Genomic DNA, 18519 nt, shown 5'->3' with positions numbered 1-18519 from the left:
GTGGGGGACAATCGGACATTCGATGACACGCAAAGAGTGAAGCCACCTTGTTGCAGCTCCTGAGGCGAAACCCGGAGAGAGTAAACTGCCAATCACACAATCTTTGCAACTCTAGAATATTTACGTATTTTGGTTTTTGTGCGTTTACTTTATCTACAGCCTACAGCACACCAGTGCCGTGCGTACTGAGATAATTGGTAGGTACTTAGTAACCTGGCCAGCAGAAGTTTTGTTCAGCACTTTGCGTACTTTGCGTTACGTATCAAAAACGAAGAAATTTTTTTTCAACTTTTTATGTTACCTTTGGATCCTTGGTAAGTCACCCATTCTTGGAGTTGGGAAGAAACTACAGAATCTAGTCTTGTGCAGCGCAGGGCCACCACATGCAAAAATGTCGAAAGCGTCTGGAGACGTGGCCGTGTATAATTCTTTTACAACTGTTTCTTCATCCACGGAAGGAACACAAAGAAAACTTGGGAGGTAAGAAAGTTTGAATGTAAATATAATTTAACTCTCGAGATGTCACGTCACAATCAGCTGAGTATTGTGTCATAATGTGCATGTTTTAGTCGTCCTATATTATTTTTATAAACTGCTCTGTTTTGGGCGTTGCCATTCCTTTATTTCCCTTAATAATTATTTCTTCCACTTCTACTCGCTACCGAAAAATGTAAAGTACAATTTTGTAAATTTTGCGGCGTGGGGGATTGTCCTGCATATTTTGTGTATAAATTATATGTAAATCAATTCAAGTATCCAGTGCTGGAAATAATTTTTCTTTATTCACAGGACATATGTCCTTTCAAATCTTCCTTTTGGTCGGACATTTGACAAATTGGACCGGACATAATTTATTGACTGACAACACCTTGAAGAAGAGAACTCAAGATGTGCTGGTGAGATGTTCGGTCATCGTGTCCGATCATAATGTGAAATTGGCCGGACATTTTCAAAATTTGGTCGGACAATGTCTGATGGCCGACTGTTATTTCCAGCACTGAGTATCTGAAAGGTCCATAATATGATCCAAAATGAATATCATCAGCCAAATCCAACCTTTTTTAAGCTTGTACCTTTTTTCAGCACAACGTTTGTACCATTTGGCGTAATGATAATAAAATAATTATTTCAGTCACAGCTCAATCACTGAGAGCAAACCAAACACAGGGTTGGACACTTAATTTTGAGAGCACTCGCCATTTGGGCAAGTGAACCTAAAAATGCACTCTTCTGGATCAGTTTTCACTCGCTCAAGAGTTTACCCCCTCCCCCCCCCCCCCATCTCTCTAACCAATTTAGTCATCTTTCACTTTTATTATTTAATTAATACCATTGAAATTTACATGTACTTCAACACTGAAAGGCAGTTAAGTAAATAGGAAGTCTGTTTTACTTTCAACACGCATTGATCAGAGTGCTGGGAAAGTACAGGACAACAATTCACTTGCAACGTCGTCAAGCACGTTGCAGACCGAGGATTATTACTGCAGATCTCCCTGCAGTTTGAGAGTAAACGTGTCTGTTCTTCTGAGGAGCGGTCTTAAGGCGCCATGTTTGTCTAGTCACCGATGGCTCGATAGTGACCAGCAGTATCACTGACCTGGAAACCATATTTCATATAAGCTGTCTATTTACGAAGCCCAATGTTACCTTTTAGCGCCAGTTTATTAGACAGTTCAGAATATTAAACTTTGTAAAATAGAAAAGGTTAGGTTATGTTTAGGGATTTTCTTGGCAAAATGGAATGCAAAAAGAAGTGTTTATTTCGCAATTTAAAGTGCACCTAACCCCAAAATATAATTGTAGCTTCAATAAATCTCCATACTGTGTGAAGTTAATTGGTGAAAGAATTTTTCGATTTGGGTGAATTCTCGATTTTCTACGTCTAGTAGAAGTTGACAAACATTTGGTTCAAGTCCGCGACCTGGGGCGAGTCGAGCTGTGACGTAGAAAGGAGAACCGCGTGAGAGTGCGTCGTTGTAGAATGGCAACTTATGAAGAGAAATACCTTCTTTTAAATTTCTCACGTTGTTGCAACCAGCAGCAATACATCTCTTCGGCATTTTCTGGACTACAACAGTGGACCATATGCGAACTATGTGAACTTTGTCAACACACTCGTTCTCCTTTCTACGTCATAGCAACTACTAGCCCCAATCCTCCCGTTACTCGGACTTGAACCAAGATGGCTGCCATTTAGGTGCGATTTTTCAAACTTTGAGGGGCCATAAAAGATACTAGATTTGAGCAAATCTAATAATTTTTTCACAAATGTACTATAAAAAATATGGTAAATCATTTACTCCAATTAAAATTTGGGGGGTTAGGTGCACTTTAAGTAATTTCTTGGTGACGAAAATCGTACTCGCCAAACGGCGAGTGATCGATGATTTGCGCTCGCCCGACACTTTAGAGACTCGCCTGGGCGAGCGGGCGGGTGCTAATGTCCAACCCTGCAAACATATCATCTTTATTTGAAATGTAGAAGAAGAAACAAATAAAACCAATGCGTTCTCTAGCGTCATGCCTAAACATTTTTATTCGTTGGTTATAGTCAGAGATTGTTTAAATATTCATCAAAGTGCAACACTGATAAGAATTTAATGTACCATTTCATTGCAGCTTAATTATTGCTTAATATGATATACCAGTGACTCATTCCGTGCAGCGGCATTTATTCAAGTTTTTTAGAGGGTGGCGCTGAAATAAGAAAGAAAATGTCATTTGCTCACATTCAACCTCTTTAAATTAGATGCCACTATATAAACAGATCAGCATCACTGAAGATGAGAAAAATCTTTTGTAAGGTGTAATGTAACGAAGCATCCAAGGTTTTCATGGGTTTTCCAAACATTGTCTTTTTCTTTTCTAAATGCTGCAACTAGTGTAGGTTCACTGCTAGAAGTGGTCTGAATTGCTTACGTGTAAACACACTGGAAAAAAGCCATTACATACATGTATAAAAGTTTATACAGCAGCAGCAAACAGGAGGCCTCACCAAATGAGGCATTTATTATAAAGGCCATAATAATAATATTTATATATTGGTAAGGATATGCATATTATTTAAGTAATCAATACTCATGACTTTGATTAATAGTCTGACAAGTTCCTCTTTTTTCCTAGTTTTCAAAATCATTCCTTTGTCCTCCTTTTTTCCTATTTTTTGGTTTGGAACCTCAAAATAATATATTGTTGGGGAGCTCAATTAGGTTTTGGGGAGCTGTTGCATTTAAAGCAAGATCACACTTTCTTTAAGAATGCTGTACCTGTCTGGTGTTATAAAGGTAAATATTATGTCATACAATGATAAGTGACTGTCAAAACTTCATTTTCAGTTTGAAATTAAATATGGAGGGAAATAATTGTCAAACCATTTTGCATATAACATTTTAAACTAAAGTTGTAAGGATGGGCGGAAGATCAGCTCTTTTCATGGACTTTTCATCTGTTTAAGTAGCTTGCCATTAAAAAAAATATATTAATTATTAATTTTTCACTAGCTTCTGGCTAGTTTATACAGCACTGATTCTCACCATTCCAATAGAGTGTTTTTGATTACAACCAGCTCGACTGGATCAAGCATGAAATGGAGGCTAATGCGGGCAAATGAATTTGTAATTGAAAAGATTTACGTGCATTAGCCTCCATTTCATTCTAGATAGATCCACTCCAGCCAAGGGAATTTGAAAATGGTCTGTTTGCTCTCCACTTTTCAAACTCTTTTCTTCCATTAGGAACCTTAATTAATTAAGATCTCCAATGGGGACCCTGACGAAAATATTATCTCAAAAACCAAGTGTGCTTTTTTCTTTGTGTTCAGTAAGAATGCAAGTGGATGGTAAAATACATACATATATATATCTATATGGAGTAACTGCAGAGAATGGAACATAAGGGCCAAAGACACTTCCTTCTGGAGGAGTCCATGGACATGATCCTGATGAAAAATTGTTGAAATCTTGGTCTGGTAGAATGCATTTCCTGTATTTTGGAGCAAGATTCTTTTTCATGTTATTTGTAATATTGCATGGGAAACAAACTGTTTTCCAATTTGGAGGAATGTGTTTGCAAGTATAAATAAGAGACAGTGTCAAGCTTTCTGTCTCATGGGCACATTTTTCATCTTACAGTCCCTAATTTCACCGGTTTTCAACCTATCAAAGTTATTGTTGAATATTGTGGTGGATTTCAGCAATCCTATCATGGATGAACTTGGTTCTGTGGTGTGCTGCAGAAGCATAACAAGTCAAACACTACAAGACTGGAGGCCCTTTCCATGCTGACAGTTTTAACTCTAGGATACTCCCCCAGCTGACATCAGTTTAGTTACCTCATCATAATAGTCAACCATGCTGTGCTTTCTAGTGACATCTGCAGGACACTTGTGTCTGCATCTGCTGAAACTGTGTTGTGAAGACAATTGCAGCAGGTGACCAAGCCTCTACTTCATATACACCTGAACTAGGTCTATCCTTCCTTGGAAGTAACATCTACTATGAGTGCCTCGTTATTGCCTCAAAATCGAGGTATTGTTAATCTTTTCAAGTAACTGTGTAGACGCCATGGAACTCTACTTTTGGAAGCTAAGGAAGTCGTCTTCTATATTAATAATTTAGTTAAAACATTCCTTTACTATCCATTGCCCCCTGGGAGTGAGACTTGATCGATTTTACTCTGTGTAACGCCAGATGATTGTACTTGTCAATGTGGAGGGGCAGTTCATTAGTCAATGGGTTATTGAACCAAGCTTATCATTCTTAATTGATATTATATTTGGTTTATCTCTGAGCCCTGTAAAGTGAATTTGGACATAAGAAGTATATAAATGATGCACCATAATAATAGTAATAATAATAATAATAATAATAATAATAATAATAGTAATAATAATAATAATTATTATTATTATTATTATTATTATTATTATTATTGTACATAATATAATAATAGTTAATAATAATTATTTAACAATTAGACCCTTCGCTCGCAAGGGCTACGGGTCAATAGCCCAACTAGTCGGACAGAAAAGGCAATAATAAAGTTAGCAAATGCAAGTTAAAGAAATATTTATTTGGCAATAAAAGGAAAGAAAGCGTCACCCTTTTCGCTACTCGAGGACTATTACTAATAGTCCTCTAGTAGCGTAGCTAATCAAAATGCATCATTTGCATTAGTCGACTAGTTGGGTGATACTAATAACTATATTGTTAATATTATTATTATTATTATTATTATTATTATTATTAAAATGTAAGGGAGCCCAATGTTTATTTTTACAGTTCCATGACCTTTCTCAAGATCCTTGCCAATCCCAAAAGAGTGCAGTACGTGTTCTTGACTAGATCATCTCCACCGGCGTACCATGCCATGGCATGTAATCCTAAAAAATGCAACGAACTAATACTTTGTAAGAAGGTTGCTCATGATATAGACTCTGTGAACAATATAACGCAAGTTTCTTGTTTAAAAGTGTTAGGGGTTACTTTACAAAGCAATCATAGATTTAACGAGCATATTAAGGTTAAGCTGCAGGAGGCCAACAAGTGTCTTTATGTGATAAGATGTTTACGTAAAGAGAGATACCAACAACCAGACGTAGATTACGTTTTTAGATCAATTGTTCTACCCAAACTTACGTACGGGTCTACCCGTATATGCCTCCTCAATACCTGAATTAACGACGGTTCAGAATTTTCTATACAGCGCTGCTTTAAACGCAAATATGTTTCGTACCGAATTGACATATATGGCGTATTAGAAGAGGTTGTTCGCTCACTATTCAAGAAGATCTCCGGTATGCCCGGTCACCCTCTGTACCCTTCCGTCCCCAAAATGAAAGAAAGCTCAGCACGCCTCCGAGTTCCTAGTAGTCAACTCCCTAGGGTTAATACCCAGCGTTTTAAAAATAGTTTTTTAAACAGGCTTTTTTTCAAATATAGAGTAGCTATTTAATGTAATGTCGATAGCCTTGTAATTCTAATTAATTCTTTCGGCTATTTTTAATGTAACTGTTCTTGTTTTAGCATGTATTTTTGCTTAAAAAACAATAAAGACCTATTTATTTATTTATTTAACCCCAGTCATTGTCAGATATTCAGGAAGTCTCATTGGGACTGTTTCCAGTGCACCTCTTATTATCGGAATCACTTTTGCCAATGTATATTCCAGATTCTTTTATAATTATCTAGCTAGGTACGGTATTGGTATTTTTATTTTTTCATCTTCCTTTTCCTTAACTCTTATATTTTCTGGAATTGCTACATCAATGATTTGTCAGTTTTTTCTTTTGTTTGTTCACTACAACTATATCAGGTCTTCTTGCAAGTTGAAATCTTAAAAAAGAGGCTAAAGTGAACTCATAAATGGCCTATTCAGCACAACATGCTTAAAGCTCCTCTGGAATGGCATTTACTTCATTAATTTGCTTAATATGGTGATACCTTTCCATTTCAGGACGCAGATGAGTTTGAAACGAGTTAGTTGTCACCAGCTGATATACATTCAGGTATCATAGATATCTATAACAGAATGTTGGGTTTAATCTCGCAAGGGTCTATTTGACATACCTAGATTTAAGGCCCTTTATTGTTCCTTAGTGAATTCCCAGCTGGAGTACATTTTGGTGGTCTGGTCACCTCACACCAAGATGAATTAATTGATTTAATTGAACGTGCAGGGGAGAGTTTCAAAGTTAATTTTAAAATCTGACACTAAATTTGCGATACTTGTTTAAAGGAGCTTAATCTTAATTCTCTTGAGCAAAAGCGTGTTATAGCTGATGTTACTTTCTTATATAAAGTTTTAAATGGTCATCTTGACATTGATTTTAGTAGTTTTTAAAACTTTTATTGTTTAGACGATTGTTATACCTGTTAGAGTCTTGACTGCTTCAAAGTAAGGAAAAACTTTGTTATAGCCCTGGTGAAAATCTGTTGAGGGTCTTCAAAGATCTTCATGAAGATCTTTAAGGATCTTAGTAAGGATCTTAGTAAGGATCCTCAAACTTCCTTGCAAAGATCCTTTATGGATCTTTACTATAATCTTACCAAAGATCTTTAAGGATCTTCATTAATCTTACCAAAGATCTTCAAAGATCCTGATCTATTCTTGAGGATAAGGAAAGGTTACGTTTAAACAAACGTTGGCCGTGTAGCACTTATATTTTAAACAGAGTTAACTGAATAGAGTGTAATGTGAAGTGCTAGATTTCTATCCCATATGAACCATGTGAGCGTTAGCCCTGGTCAGAGTTTTTCTCTGTCCTTGTGTGAACACATTTCCATCAGTAGGGCTAACACTAACATGGTTCATATGGGATAGAAATCTAGCACTTCACATTACACTCTATTCAGTTAACTCTATTCTTGAGGATGTTGTCAAGATCTTTAATTGTGATCAATTTGGGTGTATTCAGTATTCTGACTAATGATCTTCAAGGATCTTTGTGGCTCTATTAAAGAACCATCATGATGATTACTGCCAATTATGGCGTTGATTCACCTCAGGGTTGGGGTAAGTGCCAGGATGCCATTTGGAAAACATGCTAATCAAACGTGAATTTTGGAATGGCCAATTCCTATTAACTACCGTGAACAACAAAAACAATAAATTATGGCACAAAGACCATTTAAACTTTCCTTATTTGCATAGATCTGTTTATCACTGTCAAAATCATAAAAAAAAGAAAAAAAAATTTGGGGATTAAGGATACAGTAATTACAGCATGTCCTCTTAATACTGAGGCCATTTGCCACACCACTGTGACAATATTCTTTTATATTTCCACTAAATCCAACTACAAATAAGGGAAGGCATTGTGAAAAAGTAATGTAATTCATATAATTATATTTAATACTACAGTAACAATACTTGCTTGATAAAGGTATATAAGAACCAAGTTTTCCCAAGCTAGGCTAAGAAAGTTCTTGTAAAAGTGTTGCTTACTGGCAACTGGAAAATTAGGCTACAGACTGTACTCAGGTTCTTATTTTGAAAATAAAATATAATATGAAAGTGGGTGTGGCCTACGTTGAGCCTATTTTTGGTACTGCATGCATAATAATTATGTTATAAAAATCCCTTTAATCCTAGTATGTTAAAGCCATATATGAAGTTTGTACAAAGCTATGCAAGTTAAACAACAAAAACAACATTAAAACATGGTACAGTGTGTTGCTGCCGGGACAAATACGTTGCTGGTAGAGCTTGTTACAGGTATATTAAATTTGTGTATTCAGTGTTTGAGTGAATTTCTTAAAATAAGAACCCAATGGAAAACTGTAGGCTAAAGCAAGTTAAAGGACTCTAAATGGTCTGTCTTAGCCTAACAGGTTCTTAAAATCTAGGTTCTTTTATGTGGGTTTTTACTGTAACTCATGTTTCGTTCTTGTACAATTTTTCAGAAAAAGAATAAATTATGCTTCAAACTCTTTTATCCCCATTGTGAACACTTACAATGTAGTACATGTAGATTATTGTGCCAGATTTAGCAAGATTTTGCAAGCTTCCGGGAGGATTCTTAATTAAAATATGAACAATGGTCGTTCTATAAACAAGAGCAATACCACTTTCTTTTGTGATGGTTCTCGTTCCGGTTCTTCTCACTTAACCCATATTATTTCATAAAATTGTAATAAAGTGATTGTTTTGTCAGAACATATTGATATTGTGCAATAAGTACAGTACAACATAAGGCAATTGGGTTTTTCGTTTCTGATTTTTTTATCAAATGCTATAAATGAACCATTACTCCTTTAGATTATTTCTCACTTTCAACAGTCACGTCCTTGATCAAAATTGCACAAGACATTATTTAATTGAGGTATCTACAAGTTCTCCCTAAAGTTTTTGAAGAATCCCTAAAGCATCCTGTAGAAAACGTCCCTAAAAGAGCCTTAAGATGAATCCCTTTAAAATCCTGATCATGTTCAAGAAGCCCCTTTAAAGATGCAATGATAACTAACAAATTGTAATTACTGAGTTCCCCCAAACATCTTTTTAGATCTTTAAGGATCCTGATAGAAATTAATCCCTTTAAGGTCCTCGAGAATTCCTTGAGGATCTCTCAAGGATCCTAAGGAGATCCTTTGATTGATCTTGAAAGGATCTTTATCAAGATCCTAAAAGATCCTCAAGAATCCTTTGCGGATCTTTCAAGGATCCTAGAAAGACCTCTTGACTGTTCTTGAAAAGACCTTTATCAAAATCCCAAAAGATCCTTAAGGATGTCATGAAGATCTTTGAAGGATCTTTTTGATTAGATTACAAAGATCTTTCCAAAGATCCTTGAAAGATCCTTAAAGCTTATAATAGGATTCATCAAGGATCTTAAAAGATCTTGATATAGATCTTTTCAAGATCAGTTCAAAGATCCTTTTAGGATCCTTGAAAGATCATCAAAGAATTCTTGATGATCTGCAAAGATCCTTATCAAGATTTTGAACTATATTCTAAATAAACAAATAAATAAATAAATAAATAAGTGCCTCTCGCTCTGTTAAAGGAGAAGTAAACTCCAAAACTCTAGAAACCATATGATAATTATCTCCGCCATAAAAATAAACAGACTGACCGCGTTTTCAGCTTCTAAAGACTTTTCCAATCTGACAAAATTGGAAAAAAGAGTTTACGTGTGCCGCCATTTTCGATATTGCTCAATAAGCTGGCCGCCGCTTACTTGTGACGCAACAGAGTTCACCTGTTATAACATGGCTGCACTCGAACCGAACCAATTTGAGCCAGAACGCGAACTGAATCAAAACAGAGAGGTTGATGAGGGTTGGGATCCTGAGGACAACGGAAGGGAAATAAGGCTTTGCAATCTCTTTGAGAAATTAGGCGCTGCATAAGAAGGAATTGTCGACACAAATAATGAGTTTTCCGATAACCTGCAACCGCAAGTCTGTTTGTTAATCTCATGTTTTTTTTTTTCCCAGATGTGAGTTTTCTGATAACCGGCAGCGGGAGTTGTGTTTGTTAACCTCACGTTTTGTTTCCCGTCATCTGGGTTGAACTGTATGACGTCATGTGTGTGCGGCCACGTTACAGAATTGTTTTCAAAATGGCGGCTTGCAAGGTCGACTGTTTCACCAGCACAATTAGAAGACACTTTTCAAAAAGTTGTGTTGCTCTTTGGGATCTGAAAACGTGTTTCAAAGTAAAATTTTACGTATACTTTCTAATAGCAGAGGTAAAATCATATGGTATCTGCAGTTTACTTCTCCTTTAAAGTCCCGTACTTCGGCAATTGTAATATATTAATTTAGAAAACGTACGACATTTGTACGAGTTTATTGGCACAGTGAACCACCGCGGATTGACCAATCAGCGCGGGCGCGCGCATTTTTTTGCTTACCATATAAAATCATAAATTGTACGCATTTTAAGTAAGGTACTTCTTTGTTGCTCTTGCATGATTCCTAATCGTTTTGAAATTTGTCTTTTGACTATGGGCATTTTTTTTAATTGTTGATTTTATGTTTTATTTCAGTCTGGCAAGTTTGACATGGCCGGCGGGTGATTTGCTCAAGAAATGCCTCCAATACGCTAAGGTCAGAAATCTTTACTATGCGCAAAGAACAAAAACAGGACGAGTGTGTCACTGACGCTCTTGCCACATCTTAGCGTCTTCTTTGGACTGCATTGAACAGATGCATGTCAAGATGGAATTTCTTTGTTAATAAAGAAACCCAAAAGCTGTTAATGACGTCGGCTATGTGTCTGTCCTCTTGTATATCATAAGTAAGAACCAGTCAAAATGCGAGTATAATTCAGCTTATTATATATCATACGAATCTATTTTCCATATACAATTAAAATACGCAAAGATGGATTCTAAGGGCCTCTACTAAAGGGCTCGTCTGGTTGCAAATTTTGATATTGTCGGCTTTCGAAAACAAGAATACACAGACTATGACCGTTTCCATGGAAATGGTCCGTATAGCAAAATCCCGACCACGAAAGAACCAATCAGAATGCTCAGATTTACCTCAACTATATAATAATGTATTTTCCAGACACAATTAAAATACACAAAGCTGGTATTTAAGGGCTTCATATGAGCTCGGTGACCGAGCTGGCCCTGCTACCAGGATGAATGTTGTCTTTTCATTTGGGAAATTTGATCCCGGTTACCGAGGTGAAAAAAGCCGCCAAAGGCACACCGAAGAACTAAAAATACAAACAAGGCATACGAAGTTGGAAAACATTCATCCCGGTTAAGCCTAGTTCCCACTATCGACATAACGATCATAATCATAATCATAATCATAAGCACGACGTAACGCTGTTATGTCGCTTATGTCTTAGCGGGAACGTCCAGAAACATAATCATAGGCAGGGCTCGAAATTAAAAAAAATTCCAAGTCGCCTTTTGGCGACTATCAAAGAAAAAATGGTCGCCAAATGCAAAAATGCAGTCGCCAGCTAGTACAAGAACAGAAACTCAGATTAGAGCCTCATTTAATTAGCATTGTTGTTCGGCTTCTGGTAGATTGTGGCAGCTGAGGTTGTGGGACAGAGCGAAATACTCGATCTTGAATGACTTAAAACACGAAAGAAAAAATTCCTGAACACTTTTGCGTGACAATCTTACCTTAAGGAGTAAGCGAACAAAGTAATAAGAACATTTCAGGGTTACTTTGGCCAGGAACAACTGCTGCTTTCACATCGAACGCGAGAAATCGCACGCTCTGAACAAACGTTTTTGAAAGGCTTTGAAACGCTTCTTGTTTGCATTCTAACAACGATCTTGTTTCCTGGTAATTTCTAGACTGCAGCAAATTACGAAAATCGCTCAGTGTATCCTTCTCTTGTGATAAATAATTCATGACTTTCGGTGTAGACTCGTCTCACTTGATCGAGGACATGGTGAAAGCCGGTTCCTTGCGACCAAATCTGCGACAGAATGCAGCGGCCTTTGAACAAAATGTTGCGCCCGCGATCATCATGCGAAAGCCGCTGTAATGTCCTCTCGGAGGTCGCGATTCAAGTTTTTTTGGAAAAGGTAAACAGATTTAATTTGCATTTCCTTTTGCAGAAAAGCAGAAATGAGACTAAGGAAATTGTTTCTCACCTTAAGTGTTTTATTTATCAGAGGAACATAGTCGCCAAAATGGCGACTAAACTCGAATTTTCAGTCGCCAAGTTAAAAGTTTTAGTCGCATTGGCGACCGTATCGGTCGCAATTTCGAGCCCTGATAGGCGCCCTTATGATCAACATAATCATAATAAGAAAATGATCGACCATTTTTTTATGATTATGATTATGGCTTTGACTATGACTATGTCGCTTTCCTTTGCAGTGGGAACGCGAAAATCATAACGACATAATAAGAAACATAATGACGCAACGGGGTCATTGTGTTTTGGCCAATTAAAGTCTAGGACCAGTACTTTCGGGTTGGTTCATTTTCAAGATGGCGGCCAGCTCGAGGAAAAGCTTTACGTTTTTAGAGCGGCCGTCCCCTCTAGAACATAAGGAGCTTATGTTTATGTTTATGATTATGATTATGCTTATGATCCTTATGTCGCCAGTGGGAACTAAGCTTTACCGGGCTGAATGAAGTGCTGATGTGGGAAATTGTCCATCTCGGCTACTGAGATCTCGTCAACCGGGCCTGCCCGCCCTCTCATATGAATACATCGAGAATTTTGCAAAGGATTTAGCGGTGAGGTGAGATCTCGGAAACCGAGCCAGCCTGGTAAATCGGTCTTACTAGAAGATATCCTAAAACACCCGGCAAGAGTAACGCTACTTTACGCCGTTGTTAAGGGAAAGATGTACTGGCTACAATTAAAACATCTTCTCCACTTTGGAACACCAATATATCGGGTCATGCTTGATGCCTCATTTCGCCAGGATTTTGAGAAAGACAACGCTGCATCATTATTCAAACTGCCTTATTTTGTAGACGTATAAGCTGTAATAATTGGCTATCGTAATTATTTTCCCATACTAAACAGCCATAAATTAGATAAGAATACTCCAGAGAGTAATAGATACTGATTGCAAATAGCGTTTAACCTTAGTCATAATATTAATACTCCTATTTACTTTATCACATGTATACATAATCAATATGGTGATGCCAAGATAGATGATGGGCAATAACAATCCCTATAGATATTTGATATTGAACGCTGTCTCCAAGATTATGGGCAGTTAGAATAATAAGCGATACTACTCTTTTGCGAGATGCTATTACTCCTTACGAAGGGAAAGGGGGGAGGGGTGAGAGGGGGGAGAGGGAGGGGGTGATGATGTGGGCATCCGAGTTATCCATTGCGAACGAACTCGAATTTTAACGTTTCATTGTGAGCTAAATCGTTCAGCGGCTTTTAAATGATTTCCTTATGACCAAAACCAAACCAATCATTTTGGTCAATCATAGTAGACGCAGACAATCAATTGCAAATGTCCCAATCATAACGCGCAACCGGCGCCAAGCACGGGAAAACGCGTGCGAAGGAGTCAGTGGCTTCTGCTTGCATGCTAATATCTGGAGTAACATGTTTAATGAAATCACGGGCGTAGTGATGCAAAACCAAAGTAATTACGGAATTAATGCTGACGCCTTTCTTTCATAACTTGTCTCTTCTTCGTTTCTCGGAAACTGTAATTTTTATGATTAATTGGTAAGAGGACTTGGTGTCGTCCAATTCAATCTGCAATCATACTCGTAATAAAGCAAACCGGACTCCCGCTGCACGGTCGCCCGATTTTGTTATCACTCGTATGATTACAGACCGAATGGGACTCCACTCAGTCCTATTGCCATTACCAAGAGCCATAATGGCTCTGGCCATTACTTATTTGCCACATAAAATTTGCTATGTGGACGAGGCTATAACCAGCGAACCTAGATTTTAAGAACCTACTAGGCTAAAATTGGCCAGTTGGACCCCCTCTGTGCAAGAACCTTTTAAGGCTCAAATTTAAAAAAAGGTTCTTATTTTCTGAATCATAGGTAAAAATTCACTAAATTGGTACTCAATTGGTACTTTCATATGTTGGGACTATACACTGTTAATGCTGAGAGAGCATGTAATGTTATGTACACTGGTAAGACTTCCATATGATCATTTATGTCGTACGCACTTCTTTTTTCAATAAAAGTCATTATTGCATAAATAAATACTTTTCGTGTTAATTTTATGTAAGGAATAGGCTGAAAACCATTACATTTGAAAGCTTAAAGGTCGCTCAAACCAGTTCCAACACTTGAAAAACGTTCTTATTAGAAGAATTGACACAACAACACTTCATTACGTAACAGCAATGTTATGGTACCATATCGAACACCAATTATTGCTGAAAAAGATTCGGTAATTTTTGTGATATATAAAGTTACCGTTGCAACAGGAAAGCTCTGCAAAAACACCCCATATGTTGGCTTTGGCTGCTCATATCTCAAAAACGAGCTTGGAGGCCCCCATTTTTTATTTCTGAAATGTAACCAGCATGCCAGAATGAGCATTTCTGTGGAGCGGATTCAGAGTCACCTTAAATAATTGAAAATTTAAGGTAGCTCTGAATTCGCTCCACATAATTTTTTTAGACTCTGCGGAGAGTTTTATCTTGGCCTGCTGATTACTTTTGTGCAATAAAAAATAAAAAAACGCCTACAAATTGAGCTTTCATAGGAAAACAGCGGCGAATACTTGGGACTACTCGTTCCGTTGCTGCTACCTAATTATAGGGGTGTGTATATGGAGGGAGGAAGATCCTAGTACTAGAAAGATCCTCAGGAGGCGGACTGTCTTAGCACCATGTGTTTTCTGTATTCAGCTTACATGCAAGAAGTTCTACTTGGCCCTAGCGCTAAGAAATTTCTGATAGGATCTTCTTAGCTGAGAATTACGAAGATCCCAGAATTAACGAGATCTTAAAAGGGCAGTATCATGCGATGGCATGCGCAGTATTTTTCACACGCAGAGATTCTAACAGGCGTTATTATTATTATTATTATTATTATTATTATTATTATTATTATTATTATTATTATTATTATTATTATTATTATTATTATTTGCCTTTTCAGTTTAAGCCTAGACCAAATACGGCTTTAGAAAAGCACTAAAATGCATATTTATCAATTATCGATGATTTTGGAGTCCAAGAAATAAAATCGAACACAAATATGATGCCATGTTTGTTTTCTGCGTGACAGCTGAATTCAGTGAAGTGTGACCGGGAACACATGTCGCTGGTGGGTTGGTACATTTCGCTGACCCCCAGTCTAAGCACCCATTTTAAAAAGGTTAGCTTACATGAAGTAATCGGCCATCACAACACTAATCGAAAGCTAACCTTTTTAAAATGGGTGCTTAGACTTAAATACTGTTGAACAATGCTGTTTAAAATGGGTGTTGAGGCTTAAGTAAGCACTATTTGAGATGCTGCTTACACATCGATCAACACTACTCATTTGGGTAGTCCATGGACTGGGGGTCAGCGAAATGTACCGACCCTGTCGGCGGTTCAAGCACTCACACATAAATATTTTTTTTCTCTGCGATAAACCAGACATATTATCAAGATTAACATGCCATTTCAAAGCTGAAAGAGAGAGCATTTATTTCCAAGAGACTAGTCGAAAGACGATAAGCTACCATGTGAAGTTAGTGGAAATTCGGCCATATTAATTTAATACAATGTTTCTTAAAAGTGAGACTGTAATCGATCAAATAATAGAAGCCTCAGTGCTTGGTATCTTTTCACAATTTATTTGGTACAAAGGAAGTAAAAGTTCTGCTGAGTGAAATTCAATTCAGTTAATTGCATTCATTAGTTAAGAGACACTACAAATAAAACAAAGAAAAGAGGATGAAGTAACTGAACTCGGAAATTGCTACATGCAGCCGGAGTTTCTTACGTTCCACTTTAATAGTCTTTTTGGCTCGTCGTGGGATCGAAGGACAAAAGAATGCCTGCTTCAGAGACCACGTTCGTGATCGCAAACACAAATCGTGCAGTTCAAAGATTTGTTTGGCTCCTCAATTGCCAAAGGCAATCTCTGAGTAATCAAAATAGGATTGGACTAGACCAAGCAGGTGTTAAACACAGAAATTTCAATTTTACTCTAGATATTGCAAACAAATGAAGCATATCGGACAAACGCCTTTCACTTTGCGGGACCGCACTTTGTTGAACCATACAAGAAAGAAGGACAGCGAAGGTAAGGTTGTTAAACTTTAGGAAAGTACTGTTTTTCATGTAAAACTGTGACTAGAGTTATTTCCTTGACTTAATTCAGGGGCACCCAACGAGAATATAGTGCAAAACCACTTAAACATAGCATTGTTAAACGTATTTTAGTATTTAGACGGTAGATATAGGTATATTTTTATCTCCTAAAAGATTTTCATCAGTTCGGATTTCCCAGCTAAAAGTCTAGTGATCCGAAAATTATAGGGATCAAAACTTACCTTTTCGAAAATTTCAGCCGGAAAAAAAGGCTCCCGAAAATTCTAGGTGACCTTTTTAGGGTAAAAATCCGTTAAAATGGGCAATGATACCAATTTTTAGATGTTCGAAAATCCTAGGATAGGCAGGCAAGCAAGAAATTTGACAACAAATGCTCTGAAAATTCTAGATCTCAAATCGTCTTCCGAACAGATGTTTTCCGAAAATTGACATTGGGTGCGCCTGTTAATTTTGTCCTGAATACAATGCTTATTTTAAATTGCCCCGCCTAGATAAGAAAAATTATTGTCCGTTGCCATTTTTGTCTGCTTGAAGTCTGATCTTCCAATTTTGCCTCCGTCGATTGTTTTTAGAACCTATAGAAATTGGTTACACTCAACAACTTGCATCCTTGCTGCAAGGTTTTATACGCTAACAGTATGCAAGTTTAGAGATGTGGTGCTTCATCGACGGAAAAGCAACGTTTCGCTGGAAAAAGTTGTTTTTCGTCTACCATAAGAAGATGTCTACTTACGAAAGTTCTTTTTGTTCTTCAAACGTGCCAACCAGTTGTGACAAAAGAAGTCTTTGTTTCGGCAATCAAGGCTCTGGTTGGCATAGGTGATGTCAACTACATCCTCGATATATGAAACAGAAGTGAACAACACATGATTATTAACACATGATTATTAACTTCTATCCCCACTCTGAAAGACGTGCGAAAAGATTATTTCTCAACCAATGATATCACTACTTTCTCTCTCAGGCCTCGGTGACAATGGATCGATGGTCATTGATCCTACTGCTCTTCATCAGCGCATCAAAACTGCTGACATGTTCCGGACGCTCCGTGCCTTTCCAAAGGCGAGTTGCAGAACGCGGTCTCAGATGTCGCCAAGCACGCCATTGTATTCGATGCAGGCTCCAGCAAAACCAAAGTAGAGATCTACAAAATAAACGTGGCCTCCCCTCCGTTAGATTTAACAGACATTCAACAGCTCGACCCCTCTCCTAGTAAAGTCGAGCCTGGAATCGCTAGCCTGGCTGGGAACCCAAACGGAGTCAGTTGCAGCTTATCTAACGCCCCTGTTGGGCGGGGCTTCCCATCAAAACACTTTCGATAACCCCACTAAAGATACCTTTACTATAACGTTGGGAGGGCAACAATATCACCTTTTCGCCAGGAGTTATCTTGGCTATGGGGCGACCGAGGCTCGCAAGAAATACCTCGAAGCAATTTTGTTAAATCAAACAGCCTCAAATGAGATTTCAAGTCCTTGTCATCACAAAGGTTACGAAGAGGTAATCACGATTGGTAGTCAAAGGTCAAAGTTAAAGGGTCGGCCTTAGTTCCACTTTGCCCATCAATCATTGAAGAAACTTTTTTCTGCAAACGCCCCAATTGCCCGTTCTATGATCAACCTCGTTTGCAAGGGGATTTTGTTGGGTTTTCTGGGATATTTTACACCGCCTTGGGTACAGGAATGCTGTGTTATAAGTGCACAAAATCGCTATCACCCGCCATGTTTGAGGTCAGTGCTCGGCGATTCCAGGATGTCAACAGTGACCCGTATGCTAAAGTTAATTGCTTTCAGAGTAATTTCGTGTATGAGCTTTTGGCAAAGGGGTACCGTCTGCCCGCAGATAAGACAATCGAAGTTGGTAAGAAGATTGGAGGGTTTAGCCTCGGTTGGTCCTTAGGTGCCATGCTGTACAACGGCAAGTATTTGTAAAACACACGTATCGCTTTTTCTGGCTTGCCGATTGAAACTGCGTGATTTCGAGTGGGATAGATAACAGAGAAATGTTCATTAAGTGTGTTCCACAACCTTATGTATCAGTAAAAAATAAACTGAATTGCTCGGGGGTACTGCGTTGTTAGATTTCTCAGTTGTGAATCCAGAGCTGTCATCCAACCGTTTCAGTGTAAACCGGCATCGTCGATCGACGCGACTATACTGCATGAGCTGTGAGTAAGAAAGCATACTACGGGCCGAAATTTTGTCCCTCAGTGCCCCTTTGGGGACAGAATTGCCTATCCGAAAGCAGTGAAAAATCTCGGTAAACGATCCACGGGCCGAAACATCTATCATGGGGATAACACTCAGGCC

At 37.9% G+C, this 18519-nt stretch overlaps 1 long non-coding RNA gene across 1 annotated transcript; it reads left to right on the top strand.

Annotated features, from left to right (window-relative positions):
• Positions 1-412: 412 nt before the first annotated feature.
• Positions 413-18276, top strand: LOC138020450 (uncharacterized). Its single transcript, XR_011126321.1, has 5 exons — positions 413-480; positions 6457-6508; positions 10493-10553; positions 16090-16181; positions 17175-18276. It is a non-coding gene; the product is annotated as an uncharacterized lncRNA (long non-coding RNA).
• Positions 18277-18519: the final 243 nt, after the last annotated feature.

Source organism: Montipora capricornis, chromosome 2 (genome assembly GCF_036669925.1).
Source record: "Montipora capricornis isolate CH-2021 chromosome 2, ASM3666992v2, whole genome shotgun sequence".
In the NCBI taxonomy this organism is placed as follows: domain Eukaryota; kingdom Metazoa; phylum Cnidaria; class Anthozoa; order Scleractinia; family Acroporidae; genus Montipora; species Montipora capricornis.
This window is presented reverse-complemented; position numbering and strand designations above follow the sequence as displayed.